The sequence below is a fragment of the Numida meleagris genome, chromosome Z, assembly GCF_002078875.1.
Source record: "Numida meleagris isolate 19003 breed g44 Domestic line chromosome Z, NumMel1.0, whole genome shotgun sequence".
In the NCBI taxonomy this organism is placed as follows: Eukaryota; Metazoa; Chordata; class Aves; order Galliformes; family Numididae; genus Numida; species Numida meleagris.
Window position 1 is genome coordinate 74051856 of NC_034438.1, and position 24897 is coordinate 74076752.

Sequence of the window (24897 nt, forward strand, 5' to 3'; positions counted from 1 at the left end):
GGAAAGGGAAAGGGAAAGGGAAAGGGAAAGGGAAAGGGAGTTCTGTATACGTCGAAGATCAGAAAAACAAAGATAATCAACTTTCAGGCATATCTCTTGAATGTCACTGAGACCATTTCTTCTGAATATCACAGAAGGTTGTTTAAATAAAAACAGATAAGTAAATTATTTTGAATCACTGATATTCTTTGCAGAGAAGGTATTAAACACATAACCACAGAACAGATGAGATAGTGTTAGAGCATTCACCTTCTATTTCCTGTTTTTATATTTTTGTAGGGAGGCATCAAAATGTGCTTCTGTTTGATTTGGGCACACAGCTGGCAAATGCTGACATGCAGAAACCAAGGAAAAAACTTTTTATCTGCTGTATGCAACTGTTCTAGGAAAAGAGGAATGCTCACAAGCATATTCACTATTCAAGACAGAATTGGCAGGGGAGGAAGTAGAGTACATCTTTCTAGCTGAGTGAAAATTCTCATTTGTATAGGGAGAAATAACTTCATTCTGTGGCTTACACTTTGCTCTTGTGTTAGCAAGAGCAGCTTTCATAAACCATGTATAAAGTACTTATTTTGGTGACAGTTACCACATAATTTCTTATAGACACAAAAGAGCAAAACACATATAAGCCCCAGTATAAAAATACAGTTTTTCTCATCTCTCATTACTTCATTCTCCTGCAGAAAGATTAAATTAATGACAACACACGGTTTAAAACATTTTTTCCTGCTAGAGAGTTTTTAAATATCCACAAGAGATTATTAATTTATCAGGTGTATTTTCTTCAGCCATATCTGCCACATCCATTAATACTGAAAGGAACTGTCAGACACTGAGAGAGAGAAAAAACATGTCTGCTTCTGGCAAAACAACGTTGTTTGGTAATTAGAATTCTGCTTATGCAAGGATGCAATTGCCCTCAATTCCCTCAACAAGAACCTTTGCAGGTCTCCTGTGCTCAGTGACACTATTCTGTAGATTATCCTTATTCCTTATACTCCAAGTAATCAGATGTTCCATTCCCTATTAAAGAAGAAAATTAGTGCAACAGTGAGGTATTTCTTAATGTCTGTTAAAATAAGTAATGTAAGTGGAAGAAATAAAGGAAATCTCTTAGTCGCTCACTGACAAAAGACCAAATATAGGAAGTCTAGCAATCTTCCTCAGCAGGAGGTGCAAGAGCAATTCTGTTTGCTGGGCGTGTAAGTCAAATCTCTCTTTATTTTCATGAAAAATGGATACAGGAACTTCAGAAAAAAATAAACTGATTAGTCATACAAAAACGTTCATTTGGTGGTGGTGGTGGGTTTTGTTCTGTTTCATTTTTTTTTTTTTTTAAGTTTGGTTATTTACTGTTTTCCTTTGACTAATATCAATGTTACCAAATTTGGAAACATAATGAGAAGGAGACAGAGAACAAAAGGTGCCTACTATGCCTTCTGCTTTCAAGTTCACTAAGGTGATAACTAACCTAGCCAGAGTATTCCACAAATAAATGGACTGACAAGCAAAACTAATTTGAGGTGAGAGCTGCTGAAGGTGAAATCATCAGCCTAATACTTAATTTTACAAGGACTCTTCAAGACAAATCAAGAGTAGTGTCACTGCATATTTAGAAATATCGTGCTCATAGTTTTTTTTATGAGCTATTATTTTGCATGAAATGACTGCCTAAGTGCCTGAACTGCTACATAAAATCACCCTGCCACAGTGTTTGACAATAACAACTGGAATCAACTTTTTGCAGGTAATCTCAAGACAATTTAAAATATACCAGCAATGTTAAAATAAGATATTGAGGCAAAGTAGAACAACAACAAAAAAGAAGTGGAGTGGATCAGGGCAGAGATCAGAATTCAACTGCACTAGAAACAAGATTCACCTCCCTTTTTGCACTAAAAAGAAAAGTGTAAGTTCAATCTATGGCAGATTGTAAATCTGATTTTTATTTCCATACACAGTTTAAAAGTATTTATGATTTTAGTGCATAAGAAGTGAGAAATGAAGAAATACGTGATTGATTACACATTCTGTCTTGCAAAATTTTAATGCGAATTTTTTTGTTGTTTAATGTCAATGTGAAGAGTGTAAGAGATGAAATTGAAGTAAGTTGTTAAGCACATAACAAAATCAGATGTTTTAACTATCAAAAGCCAGTATGTTTTCAGGTGGTCATCTCATTATTATTTTTTTGATCAATTAATGAGGTATTGAAATTTTGAATAAAAACACATATGTAAATCCTTGTATTTTATATTTTTCAGATCTCTGAGATCACAGATCATGACCACCTCCACAGTAATATTTCTAGATAGAAGAGGGCTGCTCCGAAAATAATGCCTCCTATTTTATTACATTGGTCCACGATGTCAGAGGTGGATGCTGGTGGGATGGCAGTAGATGCCTAGCCTTCCCACCAATATTCCATCACATGCTGTTGCCATGTGGCAGATGGCAGCAGAAGGGCAGCCTGACAAAATGGCATATGGTGGTGACTATGTTGAATAACAGTGTTTTGTAGCTGAGAACTTGCTCTCACAAACAGTGTTATTGTGCTCATTGTAGCTGTCGTAGTTTCCATGGAAATAAATAGGAGGCATTTCTTTCCTAGCAACCTAGGTAACTTGAGCCAGATTACCTGCAAGTGAAACACATAGATAGATAGATAGATAGATAGATAGATAGATAGATAGATAGATAGATAAAAGACTGCTTGGTTTTTCATCTTGCAGAACTAAAGCCTTCAATTGGGCTTTTGTACATCATCTGCCTATATTTGCAAAAGAACACTGCATTTTGCCATTACATTTTTAAGAGTCACCAGTGCCAGGAAGAAGACAAGTATGATGAGTTAACAGCCCTACCCAGCAAGATATGAACTGCAAGTACAAATCTTCACTTGAAGATGACAACTAGAAAGATTTCCTCTGACATATTAAGTACATATTCTCATAAAATAATGCCTATCAAAATCTTCTAAGAAGTTTCTAATTATCCAAGGGATGTACTCCAGCAAAGATTAAAAAGTATTCCCAAAGTTTTTAATAGCTTCTGTCTGGAAAATAGTCAGCAATTCAATAAGCCAATTTACCGCTGCTCTTCTGCATCTCAGACTGACTGAAATCTGTTTTGAGGTCCTGGCTTTCTATTTTTAAAGCATTACTGCCTCCTTAAAAACAAAACAAAATAAAATTAATAAAATGAAGTTCCTCTGGCATTAAATTGCAATTTTCTCATGACTAGATTAAAATGGTAGCTTCTTTCAGCTCAGATCCACTTCTCGGTAAGTTAAAGCCACAGTGCACAAAATAAAATTGCAAGGTTACGTAGCTCCACAGCCCACACCTACCAAGAATGCAAGATCTTTTGATTTCCACAGGCTTGTCATGCACAGCACATTTTCGGCCCCAGAAGCCCTAAAATAAGCTGAAAGCTTCAGGTTATTAGACAAAGCACACAGCTTTTAGGACCCGTAACACTCCTGCTATGCGATAGCTTTGTGCAGTAATGACAACGCTTTGATTAGCAAGCTTCCCGGTGCAAAATGGAAGCATGGTAGTCAGCAAAGCAGCATTCGCTATTTTCATTCCAGCTATGCAGACATGCTGAAGTAATGATCCTGGCAACATGTTAGGAAAACATTAGAAACACTTTAGTAAGCAAATAATTTAATTACAGCCCTCTCCGAGGCACTTTATATTGTGCGACCCCTGACCTTTTATATTGCTGTACCTAAACTCAGCATGGGATTCACACTTCCCATTCCTGTCACAGGATCTCTCCATCTTGTACCGTTTAATATAGTGTGCTCCAGGTGTTCTGCGGTGAATGAATAGTTATATTACTACCTGTCAGACACAATCACACTCTATTCATCATCCGCGGCTGGCTGCGTGAAGCCCTGCTTCCAGCAGGCTCCCTCTCCATTTCCTTGTTCAAACGTCTGCAGTGCTTTCGGCCCATCTGTCAAGCCTGTCATTTAGAGGGAAAACAGTATCAGTGCTTTAAATATATGGAGTTCTCTATTGAAACAGTGCTGTGATTGAACTGTCAGCATTCTCAGTATCACAGACAGTAATTCATGATTGGTCAGAGCTCCATTTAGGTTGCTATTACTACAGTGACATTGCCCGGTCACACCAAGATTTTTTTTCCCCTCTGCAGTTGGGGTCTATAAATAGCACAATTAACCTTTCAAGAATTACAAAATGTTCTCAGCTCCCCTCCTCCACAAATTCACTCACGGTCTCTGACATTTATAATAATCAAGGGGAAAAAAATCTCCAGGAAAGGGCATTTCTTTCTCCAGAAGTGTATGCCCTGGGTCAGCAAAGAGCAAATACTGTAACACCCCTTGTCCTGCCATTCCTCCTGCTATGATCAAGTTCCACTGATCCAGGCTCAAGCTTGATCGTTTCAGCCCATATGCTTATGTTTCTGTATCGCCTTGTGCTGTACACGCATTTTTTGGACAAAAACCTGAATATGTTACAAAATCCAGAAATAAAGTAATTCTCAAAGTCATTTACCAAAAAAAAAAAAAAAATTAAAAAATTATTTTTTAGTCATATGCAATTACAAGGTTTTTTTTTTAAGAAAAAAGAACCTTTAAGAAAAACATGAAACAGAGCAATTCTCTGCGGATAAGAGCTCGTATATATCTCCTTTTGGAACAGATGACAATGAGGGAACATGGTTTTTCCATACAGCCATGAGATGACTCCATCTGGTGAATGCTAATCTCTGCGTAATTTATGTCACCTATTAGCTGATATCTCTCAGGAGCTCAAGGCGGCTGAAGCAGCTTGGCTTTCACTTGCATCTTTGTAAAACAAAGCAGTGTTGGTAAGCTTAGTGAACAGCAGATCAAGTTTTCTCTGTTCCGTTCCCTGAACAATATAGTACAGCAATGACACAGGTAAACCTGGGTCTAAATCTGCATTTGCACTCTCATCCACAGCTTATCTCAGCAGCTACAGCCATGGTCCTGGGACCTATGCATCTCCTTGCACTATCCAAAATCCCTCTGTCTGCAGGCAGGAGTGGACAGCAAAATAGGGCAAGAGAGAGTGAGCACTCGGGAGATATATATAGGTTTAGATAGAAATCGAAGAGGTTAGCTGAAGTCACCAAGGGAGCAGAGCAGTGTGGAGAAGAAAGATGAGCTTCCCAGCTGCCTCCTTCAAGCTACAAACAAAGTCCTAATTTGAACACAACTGTGATGTCTCAGTGGACTTGCTGGGTTAAAAGCTTAGGGCTCTAGCCTTGATTACATTTTCAGATGTAGACGTGGTCTTGTCATGATACTTCTCTGGGGAGGTGGTTGGACTTCTGTGATTGACGCCAAATATACACAACCAAGCTATCTGACCTAAAGTAATTACTGACTTTTCCAGTACTCATACTGTGTAAAAACATTTTTGGTGAATCATTCACAACACTTCGGTGATCTTTTTTTGAGGGGAAAAAAAAAATTGAAAATACAAAACCTCAGAGAAGTGGTGCTTACCAACATTCATCTGCACAGTTTTAAAAATCCAGTATTTTCTGAAAATCAGCTAACCTGTATCGCTCATTGGAAAGCCTCACCCCACTGAATGCGCATTATATAGAGATGTGAAGACCAAAATGCTGCACAAATACAAGAAACGTCAGTGACAGTGGAAAGCTTACACAAGGCTAAATTATTTAGTATCTGTATAAGGAAAGGCAGCAGAGACAAAGGCAAAAAGGTCTCTTTAAGCAATATTATCTTCTTATTACAGGCACAGAGTGAAATTAATTATGTAGTTTCAACCAGTCTGTGAATATTTTGGATTCTGAAAGTAAAGTACAGAGAGGAAATTACTCTCTGTGTTGATAGTGCTTTCCTGAATGTCTCTTTTTTACTCTACTCCACCATGAATGCAACTGTCACAGCTTATTAGAGATACTGAATAAGTATAATTAAGAAATAATTTAATCTAGTTTCTCCTTTCTTGGAGAGAGTCGTGAAGCAGAGAGACACAGAGCAGAGCCCTTGTTGTTGGTTTTAGCATTTTTAATGAATACTTCAGTATCTGTCTGCCCTCAATCTGAAAGCAAAAGTTTTCACTTATTATAAAGGCAGAATAAGTGTAAGTCTCATCTCATTAACTGTCACATTACCAGACTGTATGCCACACCATTCAAGTTTCACTGAGCATTCAGAATTGCTTAATTACATACGATGAAAACAGTCTGCTGAGACTTTTCCTTCCAGATAAATATGGTTGCATAAAGACAGAGGTCATCCTTATGACTCCCTCTTGCTTGGCAGTGCATTAACTCAAAATGACAGATGCCTTTTGTTAGTAATAAAAGAAAATTTAAAAATCTTAATGAACATTTGAAAAATAAAATGTTTACATCTAAGGGTAAGAGTCACTTCTGATTTTGTAGACTAATAATTCTTTTCCTCCTCTTGTTCTTTCTGTGTCGGTGTTAACTGGTGTAGTGCATTCCTTATGTATTATACCACCTCATGTTAATTACAGTGTGCTGACAATACTTGTCATTGCTAAACCTACTACATTATTTGTGTGCTGAGTTTTCAATAGCTATTTGTTCCACAGAACACGGAGATCTGCACAAGTTACCAAGACTGATCATTGCTCACATCTTTCTCTAAGCCTTCACATTTTGGTTTATTCTTAAACCAAACACTCATACAAATCCCAGTAAATTCAGCCTACATTCTGAAAATGAAACTGCTAGAAAATGCAGCCCTAGGCTGTATGTAGTCCAACCCCGTAGACTTGTACACATTCAATTTCATGAGCTGGTCTCAGACTTGCTCTTCTCTTACAGTGCGAGGGATTTTGCTCCCCCAGCCCCCACCTAGAAGTTCAGAGACACGAGAGGCATGTGAAGCCTGATGAGCCGTGAAGGATGAGGCAAAGGACTCACTGAGTACCTCAGCCTTCTCCACATCTGTTGTAGCCACTTCTCCATTTTCATTTATCAGAAGGGGTACACTCTCCTTGACCTTTCTGTTCTGACAATGTATCTGTAGAATCCCTTGTTATTTTTCGCATCCCTTGCCAAGTTCTGTTCCACCTGAACCTTGGCTTTCTTGATCTCGTCCCTGTTCATCTGTATTCTTCCCATACCACATACATGCCTGCTCCCACTGCATGTGCATTTCCTTCTTATCCCTCAGTTTGACCAGGAGGTTCTTGTTTAGCCATGCCAGTTTTTTGCCGCCTCTTCTTCATTTCTTGTGCTGGCAGACAGAGAGCTCTTGAGCTCCTAGAAGAGCGTCCTTACAGAGTTGCCAGCTCTGTTCCATGCCTTTGTTCCTAAGGACAGTTTCCCAGCCAATCTCATCCTTTGTTTGGGCTTTAGTGCAATTTAGCTCACTAAGACTACAATTTAGTAGTCTACTTAGTAGACTACTTAATAGACTACTTAGTCTACTTACAGATTTGGCTCATTATCTACATGCTCATTTGACTTACAGCACATGATCTTTCCCCTATTTATTATTTATATTAAAAATGACAGAAACTTTAAGGCTCACATGAGGTAAAAATGCAATTGGACAGTAAAGATTGAAAGAGACAATTCCAGAAAACTGACAGAAAGGTTTCATAGCTTTCTACAGATTTCCTAGCTTAGTTGGTTCAGACTAAGGGGCCAAGGGAATTTCTCTTAAATAAAAGTTTAAGTCAGTTATAAAATTAAAGAAATAGAAAGGAAGAAGAAATGTGGTTGGTCTGTGAGCTGCAAAAAGAAGATTGTTAATCCAACAGCACTATGTTGGTATCTTTTACTGCAATTGCAGTATGAATTGGCAGCATGTCCACTCTGATCCATTTTTTGGATTGCATGAAGAGGCATCCCAGGAGCCCTCCTAGTGGCTAGACTCCTTAGCTGTTTACACTGAGTTGTTCTGAGAGCTCTCTGCATGTTCCCTAGTCTTGCTTAGGTCAAGACAGAAAACTTCTTAAAGGCTGAATGGACATTTTCTAACAAGGCCCTGCCTAGACGTGTGGGAGTCTGGAGACAAGGTCTCCGTAAAGGAATAGAAGCAGTTGTACTATTTGCTTTCTGGATGCCACGGGAGATGTGTTGGTACTACAGAGAGTGTTTTTTAGTTTCCTTTCACACATCACAGTTTATGTGTGAAAAGGGCAATGGTGGTTTGTGTTTATATTCCATGCCATTTAAAATACTTTGCATCAGGATATAACCAGGCCTCTAGATTTATCTGAATACTTTGGAAGTTGCAGATATCATCCAACTGCTTCTAGAGAACAATTTCTGAAGTATACCAGAGATTACAGCTGGAAAGGATACATGCATGAAGGAAAAAGAGACCACAAGTGTCTACAACTGAAGAAAGCTAATTGTAAGAGGAAATTCCCTCTGATACGAGAGATCCAAAAAACACGTTTTTGAAATCAAGATCTGAGTAACTAGAACAAACAAATGTGTGAATTGAACTTTTTACAGTTTCCATACAACTGGAAGTCTTTTTGTTACAATATAGAAGAGAATGAATTCTGAGGGTTTATGAAGGCAAATGGACCAGTTGAGCCTTGATATCTTCCTTTTAAAACAAATACAAAATAATATTTGTTCAGACCATAGAAAACAGCAAAATAATAAAACTGTCATTCTGCAAGGAAGAATATTTAACTACTGGTGAAAGTAAACAGGAAGATTTCAAATGCAGCTAGAAGTAACAGCTACATTTTACACTTATGTATAAGAGTTGTTCTGTAAGTAATGCCTTTTACATTATTACATTGGCCCACTACGTCAGAGGTAGATGTTGGTGGTATGGCAGTAGAAGTTGAACCTTTCCACCAATACTCCATTACATATTGTTGTGTGACAGACAGCAGCAAAGGCTTCCAACACGGAAGTGCAGACGAAGCTAAAGTGTGGAATTGAATTCCTCCATGGGGAAAAAAATGGCGTCCACTGACACTTGCTGAACATTTATGGAGACCAAACAGTGGATGTGAACAATGTGAGGTAGTGGGTGGTGCATTTCAGTGCTGGTGACAGAAACAGTGGCCACCTCTGAGGTGGTACAGATTTTTACAAGTGAGGTGTGCAAGCTCTTGTTCATCACTGGAAAAAAAGCCTTAGCTAATGGTGATAACTATGCTGAAAAACAGTGTTTTGTAGCTGAGAATTCGCTCTATCAATTAGTGTTGTTGTGCTCTTTGTATCTATGGTAGCTTCCGTGGAAATATATATAACCACAACTTAGGGGTTGTGGTTGATGAAAAACTGAACATGAGCCATCAGTGTGTATTTGCAGCCCAGAAGGCCAATGGTATCCAGGTTCCATAAGAAGAAATGTGGCCAGCACTGCAAGGGAGGGGATTGTTCCCCTCTCCTCTGCCCTTGCGAGGCCTCAACCAGAGTACTGCACCCAAGTCTGGGGCCCCCAGCTCTAGAAGGATATGAAGCATTTGAAGAGAGTCCAGAGGAAGGGTACAAAAGTGATCACAGGGCTGGATCACTTCTCCTGTGGAGATGGGCTGAAGGAGCTGGGCTTGTTCAGCCTGGAGAAGAGAAGGCTGCAGGGAGACCTCACTGTGGCTTTCTTATGCATAAAGGGAGTTTATACATATGGAAGAAATCAGCTTTTTACACAGGTGAATAGTTATAATACAATGGGTAATGGTCTTAAACTAAAGGAAGGAAGATTTAGATTAGATGTCACAGGAAGGTTCTTCACTGAGGTAAAGTGAGTGGTGAGGCGCTGGAACAGGTTGCCCAGAAAATGTCCTGTCTCTGGAGGTGTTTAAGGCCAGGTTGGATGGGGACATGTTCAATATGACCTAGTACTTTAACCAGCAGCTGGCAGCCCTGCCTGTGGTAGGAGGGTTGGAAGTTGTTGATCCTTGAGGTCCCTTCCAACCCAAGTCCTTCCAGTATTCAATTCTATCATTCTATGAAAGTACACATACCTAGATTAATATCTGGGAAGAGATTAATCTATAGAAAATAGATCTTGATTTCAGTAGTTTAATTCTTACTTGTTTTTTCACATGTACATTTTTCACTTTAATAAGATTAGCTGATGAATTCCAAAATCAGCTTTCATTTATACTCAGGCTTGTTTCTAACACAAAACAGTAACAGCAGAAACTTGAGTAATTCTTATTAGCTCCGAGATTATTTTTCTTTCTTGAGATTTTTTTTTTTTATTTCTACTATATTTGTGGTGTTTTATTCTTACATGAATGGCAGGACTTAATTTTCTTCTTATACCTAATCTGTCAAAAATTCATACATGTTTTAATAGACATGCTCTGTCTCAATAAACATCAACATTTCCAACCCCATCTTATAGAAATAACTTGATAAATAGAGGTGATCCAACTCAATTACACTCCTGCAGTAAGATTAAAAAAAACATGTAATGTTTGAAATTATAATATGTAACAAACTATTTAACAAAGAAATAGACTGTTTACAAAACAGACAGGATATTTCTCATATTGAAAGAAGGTAAAAGAATCTCATCATAAAAATGAATTAACTAAACTGTCCCTTCTTTGCAGCAGGTAATTATAACACTTTTATGGCCTAAGAGAATATAGATGAAAACATGTGAAAATGAGAGGCCATCATATGAGGATAAGTTTCAGCTTAACCCAGATGTTTCTCAGTAAAATGAAGATACTAACTGAGGGTGGGCAAGGCTAGAGCCATCTCAATAGCTGACACACTCTCTTGTGGTAATAGAAGCTGGACACATAGATGGCTGCAGGAAAACAGAGGTTGCCCACATTCTTTGATCTATGGTACGGTGGTCTAGGACCTAAGCAATAAAGAAAGTTCACACGTTAGCAAGTAGTTTAATATTATTTTTAAACAGATGCTTGATCTGTTGTGGTAAAAAAACCTTGAGTTGATTTCTACTTGTTGATGGCTAATAAACTCCAATTCAACTTCCCAAATTTCTGCTCATTATTTATGTAATGCTATGACAGTACTGTAGTAATGTACTGCTGCTGTGCTTCCCATTCCATTAGAAGTATGATGCCAGTTTGAGATTTAAAGAGTGCTAATATACGCATACAAGTTGCAAGACGCCATTCCAGGTCCAAACAGACCTAGCTGAGCGTGGCAAGCAGGTCAATGGAGGTGATCCTCCTACTGGAACACTCTCCCCACAGAGATAATGGAGTCTCCTTCTCTGGAGATACATCCTGTCTGGACACTTTAGGTCCCTTCCAACATCTATGATTCTATGTGATTGTGATCCCTGTAGTGTTAAGGATGAAGAAGGGAGTAGACCCATTAACACATTCTACATTAGAATCTAAACAAAGTGTGCTGCAATGTAGCCAAGCACATATATGATTAAAAATCTAATCCATCAAAATTTCATTCCTTTGCCTTGAGGAATTACAATAACAGCAAAAAGCTAAAATCTGAAAAGAACCAACAGCTTTAAAAAAAAAAAAAACACACTTCAGGCAATATCATTTCTGGTATTCATATTCTCAGAGAACTTCAGTAATATATAGTTTTCCAATTTCTTCTTAAAAAATGTGTTATTTCCTTTAAAAACATGCTTTTTCCATAGTCTCTTCCCACCATACCTAATATGAAAAGAATTCTCAGATCAATAGTACTCTATTAATAACCACATGGAAGATTTTTCAATTAATGAAGAAGAAAAATACTATATATCTAAAAAAAAAAAAGTACACAGCTACAAAGGGAAAGGAAAGGACCATCATAAAAAATAATATGTCTTTGAAGCTACGTACCATTGTTTAAAGTCAAGGAATATAAATCATTTTGACAGCAGACATCCTGATTATGTATTTTATATATTGACTATTCAGTGGAAAGACGTGATTTAGAAAAAGATGATAAGATACAACTTCAGATTCATCAATTATATTTCCCACTCTGAGCTTCCTGGCCCTGCCTTCCCATTCTGTAAGCTCAGTAAAAGCAAGAATTTAAGCAGCAGAGTCACTGTGATTCTGCAGAGCAGGTGTAGAGATAGAAAGAGAAGCCACAAGCTTTCTCTGTTCTATCAACATGTCATATGAGTGCTGTCCCATAAACCAAAATAATTACTTCACATACATATATTCTGCAGACCAGGCATTGTCCTTGAACAAGAACAATTACGATAACAGGGTCTCCATTCTCTCAGATACACCTTATTTACAGAAAGATAGCAGACCTATAATGGCTAGGAAATATCATGACTCTCAGTTCAGTAATAATGTGCAGTATAACAAAAGGATGAGGAACAGAGCCACAAAGAAATCTGGAGGATAATGATATGTAACATTTGATTTCTTTGACAGTATGAAGTTTTAGGCTTCTAGCTTACTCATGTTACAATGACAGCCAAAAAGATACAGAAATTTGTCCAGTACTGCTTTCCTACTGTCATTTATTAGTAAAATGCAAGAAAATGATGTCTCTAGGAATAGCTTTAAAAATTCAGGTCCAATCTCATGTGCAGAACTTTGCAAAAGATGATCAATAACTTAATCCGAAAGCCATTTCCAACTTAATGAACACACAGTCAGAAGGTGTTCTCTGCAAGTCCTCAGTAAATGCAAGTGTTTCATATGCATTAACTGGATCTTTTACAGAGCTCCAGTTTCTGCACATTAAATGTCAGATCTCAGACACAGAATGGTTGAGGTTGGAAGAGACCTCTGGAGATTATCTAGTTCTCTGACACTTCCATAGTTAGGGTTACTGTAATGCTATACTGGGATGGAAAGTACCGCAATAATAGCAGTATGGCAAGGCCTTTAGCTACAGCAGATGAGAACAAGTGCAGCAGCCACAGATGCAGAAACAAACAAAAAGAGCTGCTTACCTTTGGAAGACCTCAGGTAGGTAGGAATCCCCAGCAAGAGATAGCCTTGCTTCCACTGCTAACCCTTAAATGAGGTCTGGGAAGGGGTGGATCCTGGCTCCGCCCCTTCCAGTCACTCAGGTGCATTGCTTGCACCTGAGCTCCCCTGGCCTGGCCCTGCTTTCCCACAAGGTCCTCAATCACTGTTCCAGGTCATGACTTAGCATTTCCACTACAGTTATCATGAATGTGTTGAACAGGATTGCACACAGGTGAGTTTCAATTATCTCCAAGGATGGACACTCCACAGCCTCTCCACACAACCTGTTCCCATGCCCTGTCACTCTCACAGTAAAGTAGTTTTTCCTCACAGAGTCTGTTGCCTCTCATCTTGTCACTGGGCACCAGTGAAGAGAGTCTGGCACTATTCTCTTGATGTTCTTCCTTAAGATACATGATCTCTCTCAGCCTTCTCTTCCGCAGGCTGAACAGCCCCATGACTCTCAGCCTTTCTTCACAAGGGAGATGCTCCAGGCCTCTGACCATCTTTGTGGCCCTCACTGGACTCTCTCTAGAAGATCCCTGTCTTTCTTGGACTGAGGAGCCCAGCACTGGACAAAGTATTCCAGATGTGGCCTCACCAGGGTGGAACAGAGTGGGAGGGTCACCTCCCTTGATCTGCTGGCCATGTTCTTTCTAATGCACTTCAGGCATTGTGATATGTAGTTTAATTCTTCGGTGAGATATCACAAAGAATTGTAGAAGACAAACATATTTCAAGAAAGAATTATTGAAGCTGGGTCATTAACTGGAATAATGTGGATGAGAATTCTATATTGTTTTTTACTACATAAAAATCCCAAAGCAAAAAGGAGAAGATGAGATAGAAAACAACTTATGTCCTTTATCTTAGCAGAGGAAGAATAATTTAAATAATTTTTTCTAGAAGGACTGTTCGCTAATAGCTCATCAGTTTGGTTTGCATGCGTTTTCAGAACTGCACCCACAGAGACCATCAGCTCAAGTTAGAGCCCAATTATTTCATAGAATCGTAGAACCATTAAGGTTGGAAAAGACCTCCAGGATCACCTAGTCCAACCATCCACCTACTGTATCTTCATGAGCTAATAGTGCCATCTTAAGTCAGTTTTCTTCATGAAATGTGTTAAACTGCGTAGGTTATTAAATGTGCTTGGGAAGGCTTTGATTCACTTTCACCGAGGAAACAGCCAAGATAGCTTAGGTACTCCCACTCTCATACCATATCCACTACTGCTTTTTTGCCAGAGGGTCTTGTTCTGTTTCTGTTCTGGGTATGTTAGATATGTGCAGTCACTCCAGAACAAACTGCAGCACACCAGCACAAACTTTTCTTCATCACAGGTCTAAGCACTGCTACCTTTTCCCAAGTGCCATGGGTCATATCTAACAAAAGGACTTTTTTTTTTTAAATGAACTAAACTACACCTACAGGTTTTGCTTATCTGAAAAGTTCTGTATTTCTTAAAATTTCCTCATTCCATCCCCCCTTCCTCATCCATTTTTGAAACTCTAAGCTATTGTGAAGGCATTCAAAGCATGTCAGGTCCTTTGGAATGGGCTTCAGCTCTGAAAAAGCTGAATGCTACCTGGCTGGCTAAGAGCACTGCACCTGGCTTTGTTGCTATTGTACTGCTACTTCAACTTACTGAATTTACCTACAAAGTCTTCATGTTTCAATGTGTTTAGATTCCCGTAGAGGTTGTCTCTAGGCCAGCAACGACTAATTCTTTAGTACTCACTCACATGCAAGTAGAGTCATAACAACTGTTGGTTCCACCCTGACCCAGCATAGATACCATCATCCTGACACAGTTGCCAAATTTCTAAAAATTAGCATATCAAACATGGTAGTTTTGACTAGGATAAAACCAGTTTCAGATCTTATAAAATCATAGAATCATAGAATCCTTAGAGTTGGAAGGGACATTTAAAGGACACCTAGTCCAACTCCCCTGCAATGAACAGGAACATCTACAGATCGATCAGGTGTTCAGAGCCGGTCCAGCCTGACCTTGAGTGTCTCCAGGGATGGGGCATCCACCACACCTCTGGGTAATCTGTTCCAGAGCTTCACCACCTTCACTGTAAAATATTTTTTCCTTGTATGTAACCAAATTCTCACCCTCTTTAAGTTTGAAGCCATTTCCCCTTGTCCTATCACCACTGATCATGCTAGAGAGATATTGAAAGGCCACTCTCAGGTCTCCCCAGAGCCTTTTCTTCTCGAGGCTGCACAGCCCCAGCTCTCTCAGCCTGTCTTTGTAGAAGAGGTGTTCCATGCTGTGGATCATTTTTGTGGCTCTCTTCTGGATGCGCTCCCACAGGTCCATGTCTCCTGTGCTGAAGACTCCACATCTGGATGCAGTGCTCCAGGTGAGGTCTCACCAGCACAGAGCAGAGGGGAAGGATCTCCTCCCTCCTTATTTATTTTAGATTATTACGGTGGAATCAAAAAGAACTCTATTCTTATGAAAAATATTTCCTACCTGAAAATTTTGGCGCTTTCACCCTGATAGGCAACTACATTGCACCATGCCACACTCTCACTTCCCCTCCTGAAAAGAACAGAGGGAAGAAAATATTACAAAAAAGGGCTCTTGGGTTAAGATAAGAACGGGGAGATCCCTCACCAATTACCATCATGGACAAAACAAATTCTGCAGAACAGTGATTCATGTAACTTGATGAACATTTGATTAATGTAATGGTGATTAACATTGTTGGCGAGAAAAATATAACAGAAGAGGTGGGACAGTCGTGAAGTGTATAATAAATATATAACTAAAAAGAAGGGAAAGAACTGTTTTCTTTGCCAAGTCTGAGGAAAACTATAGTACTAAATGCTAGCAGGGGAGATTATGTTAGGTATGGGGAAAACTTCCCCAGTGGAAAAGAACTGGAATAGAGTTAAGAAAATTGCTGAATCTCTGCTGCTGAAAATATGAAAGAACAAGTGAAGGAAACGTCATGAGGCATGATGGATTCTTTATTCATCTTTGGGAAAACAGGATGGTTTGCATAATCTCATTAAACCCCTTCAAGGCCTACTTTTCTACAATTTCTGTCTTAGTTGCTAAGCTAACTTCAGTTCCAGCATTCAGCTCAGTGCCTAACTGATGTTTTGCTATCTTAAATATTGTTGCAGGATAAGATAATGCATCAGTTACCAAAACTAGTGATATCACCTGTTGTCTTGCAGCTCTTAAATAACTGCAATACATGCTAGTAAGAAGAAACTTAAAATGCCTGTGACATACACCTTTAGCAGCAGCTATGTTTTTTCTACCTAAAAATTAATTCTGGAAAATTTCCCATCTGATTTAAGATCTCTAGAACAATTCATTAAAATTCCTCACAAAAATAAAACAAAGCACACCTTGAAATCATTGCACTATGACCTAACAATGCATTTTCACACTGATTGTTGCTTCGTTCCTTAACCTACAGTAATGGCTGGCAAGGATCTGGCTTGTTAACATCCTAATATATTTCTAGACTCAAAGTGAATATTGTCAGATTTATTTTGCTTCTGCTTAAAAATTATTAAGTATAAATTAAGAGATAATAAAACACCTAGGAAAAACAATTAAGTTCATCCACTATCAGAAATAGCAACAGTCATTTTTTTTAATGTACAGCATTCATGTTTTACAATGTAGCTCTACACACAATTAAGGAACAACTAACATCCAGTACTAGACACGAGTTATCCTAGGACAAGGTATCTTTCTCCACATCACTGTTCAGAAATGTCTCTCCTTGCTGTGCCAGGATTACTACCTGGCTAGTGCCGGTGGCCATCTGAAAGCAAAAGCAGAATTTTATTTGTATTTTTATTTCACTAATCATATAAATTGCTTGAACATGTTTTGTCGCAATTCCTGATGAAGACAGACTCATTTTTCTTTGCAATAGACTCACTTAAGATAAGTTGTGAATACAAAACACAAGCTGAAGTCCTAGCACTGTAAGGAGGTATGGTATACAAACAGATTAAGAGTATTAGTAAAGGTAAGTAAATCAATCTATCCTCCCTACCAAGAAGCCTTATTAAAATAAATGTGGTTACTCATGTAACTAAAACACTGTGGGTGTATTAGGCTGAGAAAGCAGTCTGAGTGATTCAGTTCACTGGAAGGCAGCAAGAATCCTCCTCCTCCTTCTGCTCACAGCTGTTCATGATATTCAGCCATCTCTGCTTATTAACATTAACATTAAATATATTCCTGTCCAATTAGGTTCACTCATGTTTCCAGTTTTTGAATCTATTCTTTTCCCCTACGTTAAACAAATCTAATGATTTCTATCCATAGCAAATGTGGAGCTGATGAGCAAATGGATGATAAAAATTCCTTTGTGCTCATCTCTTGCACTTAAGATTCTTGTCATGCCCTGGGCATTCTAGCTGTCTGATACTGTTTTTCTATTTCCAATTCCAATGCTTCCTCTGCTGTCCAGAACATTTGGTGCATTGCCTAGTACCAAGTAAAATCTGCTTGCAATGGAAGAACATGTGGAGAAATTATGTGTTTTTGTCACACCCTATTAAACGGTATTCAAAACACAATGCCCCAGAAACTAAATTGATTGTAGGTTTTATAACCCTTTTCAGGCTAAGGGAAACAATTTAGTACCATGAACAAAAACATAGCTAGTGCAGCTGTGGGAATCTTAAATTGCTCAGCTCAGCAGTTCTGTTCCGGCTTAAGTAGGATAAAGTAGTTAAAGTTCAGTTAGATTCCATTCTTCTAGATCTTTGACAGATCATTTCAGATTAAAGTCTTCAAAGATTTCAGCATTCCTTGTAAAAGACTTACAGAGGAATTCAGGGTTTGTGCTTTTAACCTGGGGGCAGTGGGAGGGAGGTGCAAGAACTGGGAAGGTAAGGGAAGTGGAGGCAGGAATGATGTAGGGAAGTTTTCAATTGTATTGTAAAATGTCTTGAACCATCTTACCCTTCAGTTTATTTTTATTATTAAAATATCAGTGGGGGGGGGGGAAGAAAAAAGAAAAAAACTACTTCAAAACAATATAAGGACTAACAGCTTTTCTACAGCATTAATGCTTTAGCTAAAACCACAGGACCCAGAGACCTGGAGCCAAGACTGAAGTCAGCCCTTAAGTCCACACTAGGATCCTGACTATTGCGGCCCCTTAAGGACTCTTAAAGAGATTTTCTTTCTTCTACAAATTCGCATTTTTGTATTTAAATCTGAATACCATGATCAAAAGCTTGATGGGCAAGAGTGAAACTTGGCTGCTGATGTCTGCACTGTACTTCACAAAACAAATGCTGTACCAAGCCACATATGAGAAGGAATCATTCACATAGGTACTACCTGCACTGTACTACCAGAAAAACATTTGTGAACATTATTTGACAAATTGATCACTAAATGAGCCATTAGCTCACAGGGTTTTAAAACTGCCTTTAGGAAAGACGAGTGCTGCATGCCACAAAGGCTTACAGATGCAATACACTGATTGGCAAAAAAAACCCCACATGTTCAAGAAGAAATGTAGTCATAAAGCAAGCCCAGCATAAAAATGTACCCTCTCTAAAAAGTAAGCCATTTATGAGAAGCAGTAGTAAAGCTGTTTAATTCTTGTGTGCCTCTAGGGAGAAATCTACGCCTTTTGAGAAGGGATGGAGAGAAAAATGAAGCCAGTGGTGTTTGTTGGTGAGAGAATGCTGTAGAAACAAAGTCGGTAATTTTACTATTTCTGCTTGCCAAGAGTTGACAGGTGTGCAGTTTCTTATTCTTCTGAAAGGCAGCCAGAAACCACAGCTTAATATGCATCTATGTCTTCATAGTAGGGGAGAAAACAGCTGTCTCTCTGGCTCATGATACTTGTACCATGATGATAGAAATACTGTCACACACTCCTTTATAGTGCATTACCATCATTTGTATGGCTTTGTTTGATCTTCCAACAAAATACACAGCTGGAAGGAAAAAAAAATGTTGCAGCCCTGATCAGATCAGATGTAATGTGGCAACCCTTATTCCCACAAACAGTTATTATTTCACAGAGCCTAATCACCTCAACAAATATTTTTCACACGAACAAGGGTGGAAATACTAGACCCATATTTTCAGCACAGCTGATTCAAAGACTTTCTGCAAACAAGTCTATTAAACTTGAAAGTAAACAAAGGCAGGGAAATACCAGGGCCAGGTTATTTCAGATAAACATGCGGTAATCATTTGCAACCGTTCCAAAAGAATGACTCCCATAAATCCTTCAGTTTTCATACTGCTCGGAGATGTCTGTGACTAATAAAGCCTTTGAACACAAAAGGTTTCCTTACACAAGAATGATGTGTGTTTTCCTTTAATACGTGGCAAGGCAGTCTTTTAAATCCTAATTCCCTGGGGAAGATAAAAATACGTACACACACACAATGTACCAGATGCAATAAGTTGTAAGAAATGTCAGGCTCTGTGTATTAAATTTCCTTCCTGTGTATAAGTACACTACAGTGTTAAAAGCTCATGATAACTGGCTGGCAGATTGTCAGCTGTTCATGCGTAAGATGTCTGTACTGTGTCCAGGCTTGTATGAATTGATAGTTTGACAAACATAATTTAAGCAATAAGATCTGCAAATTTTATATTTACTAGAGCATGAAAAGAGGAATTATTACACCCGGTCAGCTAATACAATTTAGAAATTCTGAAATTCTCACAATAATATTGATCTCCAGAAAAAGCTAGACTTGAAAAGCAAGCTTCAGAAAGCTCTAAGCAATTCCTCCACATAAAAGAAAGGGTAATAATTAGCAAAATTAAATATTTAATTAAATGTTAAACATTAACAAAGTAAGTCTCCATTATCAGAAAAATTAGGCAATTAAGTGGCAAAGACAAAACAATGTTTAGACTTAGAGAAAAGGAGTAATTTGTTTCCACTTCATTTTCTGTAGCTTTTGATGAATAAGGAAGGAAAATATTTTGTTATCAGAGAATATTTTTTACACTAAATTTTAATAGAAGTGAGAAATACAAAATTTTATTTTGTTGAATAATGAAGAACATCACTGAATTAAGACTTAAAGGACACAACATGATAGAGAAACTTCTATTCAGTCCTATCCAGTTATGACTCACTACATTTCTGATTGTCCTCAGTAAACCTCAGCATGCATGCGCATGTCCAAACTAAACAGATACCTCATCCTCCCCAGCTTGCAAAATCATCCCTTTCACACTGCACCTTAAATAAGCTGTAGTGACAGCATCTCAACTAACAGACCAAGGGCAACCTCAGGATTATTTTTCTTGGTGCAGTTTCATCTCTACACCATTCTAAATTCCCCCAGAATTTAGATACATATAAGGTCAGACCTTTGCTATTATGTTAATTAATTGACTGGAAGAAACATAATGTTTCCAAAACACTCATGTTAAAAAGTAAGGCAGTAAGACTCGTATCAAGCACCCCACACAATGTGCGTTCAACTTTTCAGATATTTTTCAAAATGGAGTGAGCTAATGAAGGAAAAGGGAGAAATTGCTGCTTTCACAGCTTTCATTCTTGTGTTCCTCAGCACCTGTCAGCACAGCAGTTCCAGCAGAGCTGAAATGAATGTGCCAGGCATGGTCAGAGTCAGTTGTACCCTAGCATGGTTTTGCAACGTGGACAACACATGACTTAACGCTGTAACACGATGTCTGACATATTTCTGTAATTGTATTCTGTAGTCTGGAAAACAAGCAAAAGAAACAGGAAAGCACACATGCTCCTGACTTTGCCAACCAAGTCAATTGAAGCTACAGTGTCTGAGTACAGTCCAAGGCACTATTTACCAAGTTCCAGCCACTGTGCCTTTGATTTTCGAAAAATAAGATCTTGGTTGTATTTTTAAGTTCCTTACCATTGCATTTAAGAATGCGTAATCAGTAAGAATCGCTGTTCAAATACACTGATTAATGAGCACACCTTGGTACCCAGAGGACTGTAATCCATACTGCTTAGTTCCTCTGAACCCTGCAATCAGTAGCTGGTAGCCTTGAGTAAAGGCACACTGGTGACTGAACAGACAAAGGTTCAGAATGGGCATGTTAAAAACTAGTAATAAATTAATAGATGACTGTTGTTGAGTCAGTTGAGACTGGTAATCAGTCTTTCTTTCAGTCAGAATATGCACAATACCTCTTCTTGATATGGAACTTAGAAGTACAAAGGTGAACATGGTGTGTTCACATTTACAAGAACATGAGAACACATTCACAAACTCCTCCTGAAAACACCAGAAAAACATCTTCTACCCATACAAGCAGCTGAAGGTTAGTTTCTTATTTTTCCTCTGCAGATTTGGCAAACAAAACCTTAAAAATAGCTGAGGAATGCCTGGTTTCAGTGCCAATCTCTAATCCAAATCCAGTGTTAAGGATTAAGAAAATATTTTTGGAATAATGCTGAGCACAGTTAAACCACTGTGTACTACTTTTATACCACAAAGGAACATAAATGAGTGACATTAACATTTCAAATCTTGACTTGCAAGCTCAAAAGAACTGCTTGATGGAAATGCATAATGCTGGAGAATAAGAATGCAACCCTGGAGCTAAGGGACACCAAGAACAACAGCATTAAGGTATTTTTTTTGTCACACTGGTGCAAGTAGAAAAGGAAGGTGTACTTTCTGTGTCCACAGATCTCAATAACAAATTAGACAGCAGATTTGAGGTGTGTCAGGTTGGCCAGAACATACAATAGGGTATATGTTGTCTGGATCCACAATTCGGATAATTCATTGAATAAGAGTATAGTACAGAGATGGGAGATGTTAGTTTAGTTTTTGCATCTTCCGCACCCGTACCACCTTCCCAAAAGATATATATAAAAATCTATTAGTATCCCAGCTAGTTCACATAATCATGTATACGTCATATCCCAACAGTGTGAACTAACCCTTCTCCTCCTACTTCTATTCTCTGTGCTTTTTTTTTTTTTTTTTGTCATTTTGTCATTTTGTAATAAATTCTGGTGAAAATAAAGGGCGAGGCAAGGCAAAGAAAGGGAAAGCAAGGCAAGGCAAGGAAAACGAAAAAAAAAGAGAAAGAAAAGGGAAGAAAGAGAGAGAGGGGGGAGAGAAGAAAAAGAAAAGAAAAGAAAAAAGAAAGGAAAAAAGAAAAGAAAGGAAGAAAAGAAAAGAAAAGAAGAAAAGGGAAGAAAGAGAGAGAGGGGGGAGAGAAGAAAAAGAAAAGAAAAGAAAAAAGAAAGGAAAAAAGAAAAGAAAGGAAGAAAAGAAAAGAAAAGAAAAGAAAAGAAAAGAAAAGAAAAGAAAAGAAAAGAAAAGAAAAGAAAAGAAAAGAAAAGAAAAGAAAAGANAAAGAAAAGAAAAGAAAAGAAAAGAAAAGAAAAGAAAAGAAAAGAAAAGAAAAGAAAAGAAAAGAAAAGAAAAGAAAAGAAAAGAAAAGAAAAGAGAAAAGAAGGAGAAAGAAAGAGAAAGAAAGAGAGAAAGAAAACTTCCTTGAAAGTAACTGGAAAACACTTTAAAAGTGCCATGTACAGTGGAAGACTCCCATGGGCACATTTGTTTTTATAAAGTATTTTGCACTCAGAAAATTAGATGATGTAATGACTATTCCATGTCCTTAGTCTGGGGAAACATAAGTCATTTCCTCCATTATTTAGAAAACGATAGAATGATCTGAGAATACGTATGCATACAGTGGAGTAAATCCTGAATTCTGTATTCAGCAACTACTACCATCTGGTACATTCTCACTTGCACCTTTCCTGAGTTGCTGCTGAACACATCATCATTCCAAAGAGGGTGATTTGTTTACAGTGTTGACTTACAGAGTTTCCAGTTTTATGATGAGCAGAGAAAATATAAATGCACACCATTCCCTCATTTTTTCTATAGCCTCCTTAGACTTCATTTCGCAACTGCTCTTACTGTTTCCTAAAATGAGGGTAAATGTTAGCTAGTAAGTAAGTTTCTGAACTGAAATCAGATTATTCTTTATGGCAGAAGAGCAGAAACTTATCCAGAGCACCTAAATGCTAAATAGATATTACAGGCATTTTTTTAGGCTCCAATTCCAGGCAAAAGAATTATGAAAAAATAGATCTGTTTTGGATGGCTGTTCAGTGATTTGAGACAGATAAAAATGGACTTGCTCCAATTCTGAGTGTAAACATTCACCTTATATTCAGGAATCAGAAAAAGAATCAGCAGGCAGCAAGAGTATAAGGCACCTGAATCAGAAAGGCCACAGTGAGCAGGGCAGAGGACTAAGCACTAGCTAGCACAGTTGTCAATGGTTTACGGGCGTTCGTTTTCAAAATTTCCACACCAGCATCTCTGGGAAGGTTCTATAGATCAGTCTGGCCAGAACTGCCTAGGTGACTTCACTAGACTGCTGTAGTGAAAAGAGGTACGGCATTAGCGGCTTAACACTGATGGCACGCAGCTGCAGTGCACAATTTACTGGCTAGCTGAAAGAGCATTACCTTTAGGCAGTGGTCCTCTTTTGTTACCCTAAAGTCATTCCAGCACTGAAGATTAAAGCACGAATTAAGGCTGCTGAAAAAAAAACAGAATAGCTCAGAGTATGTTATTGGACATAGGTTATTGGATATTTTTAATCAATGTATCAGCTTAATTGGCCGCTAATGCTGGGTCCTTTCCCTTCCAGCATTGCAGAGAAAATCTTTGCCAAGACAGACAATGACAGAACATTTATCATTATTATTTCTGGTTGTCTTGTTTTCTATAATACAAAAGCAGAAAATGATAACTGCAGATAGTTAAATTTGTATTTCCCCGTCATGTTGGTAGTACACTTTTTATTTTGCCTGCCAGAGACCCTCAGGACTTTCACTGGACAGAGTCACAAACATTTTAAAAGAGTAGTGATTTATTGAAGTGACAGACATAAGAGGCTGAGATAGTCGCTGATAAATGCACTAGCTGCAGTAACATGAATATATGATAACAGTGCAAAATTGTTGCTATCCTTGGTATTTTTCACCGAGAGATGAGGCGCAGTGCTTACCAAGAGAAGGTATCAATTTCTTGGTGAAGAAAGAGCATAACTTCTCATCTCATTTCTCTTCTCTCCTTCAGTCTCTTTTCCCTTCTCCTCCCCACGTCTCTCCTCCTCTCTGCTTTCCTCCCCTTTTCCCTTCAATATCCTTTTCCTTGTATCCTCAACCTTATCTGTTTCCCTGCCTGGGGTGACATTTAACATGATTTGGGTGGAGAGTAGAGTACCATAGTAATATATGTTTAGCAAGCTCTTCTTAGAGTAAATTATCATACTGAGGGGTGTTAACTTTTACATTAATTTCACAGTTAATGAAGCTAAAGGTATCGCTTTGGTCCCTGTGGCTGTCAAAATACTGTGCTGAAATGTTATCTGCTTGCTCGTGCAACCTTAAAGTAAAACAGGACCACTGAAAGACTTCCTCCTTTGGCTGCTTTTCATGCCAAGCTTATGTATCTCCACCACCAATATTCACAAAAGAGGTAAGCAAGCACCATCTTTTTCAATGAGTTAGGTGAAAATACCACACACCTCTGTACATTTGCTGGCCAGAAACTATGGGATCCCTGGCTACCAATCAATGGAAAAGAGAATTAGCTTCTATTCTTGTTAGCTTTTTCAGACAAGTCTTACAGCCGCAATGCGCTGGGGCCTTACCACAGGGGCGCCACCATGAAAGCAAACATTCCAGTCTGGCACGTACAGTGAATGATCGGAGATTCTCTTCCAGGCCTCTGGTAGAAAGTGGGGCATCTCAGCCAAGCAGATTTCACTGCCTGGTGGCTAAGCAGAAAATCACAATAACTGAAGATGATTAGGAGTTTAGAGGGGTAGACATGGAACATGTAATGAATCAACTTTTCTGACTGCTGGGAAGAAAACCTCGCTGGTTAGGAATGAGAACAACAACAATTACATTCAGATAACCACAAAATTTCTAACTAGGATTTTTTTTTTTTTTTTTTTTTTTTTTTTTTTTTTTTTTTTTTTCCTTCCTTCCCTTCAATGACAGACAGCTAT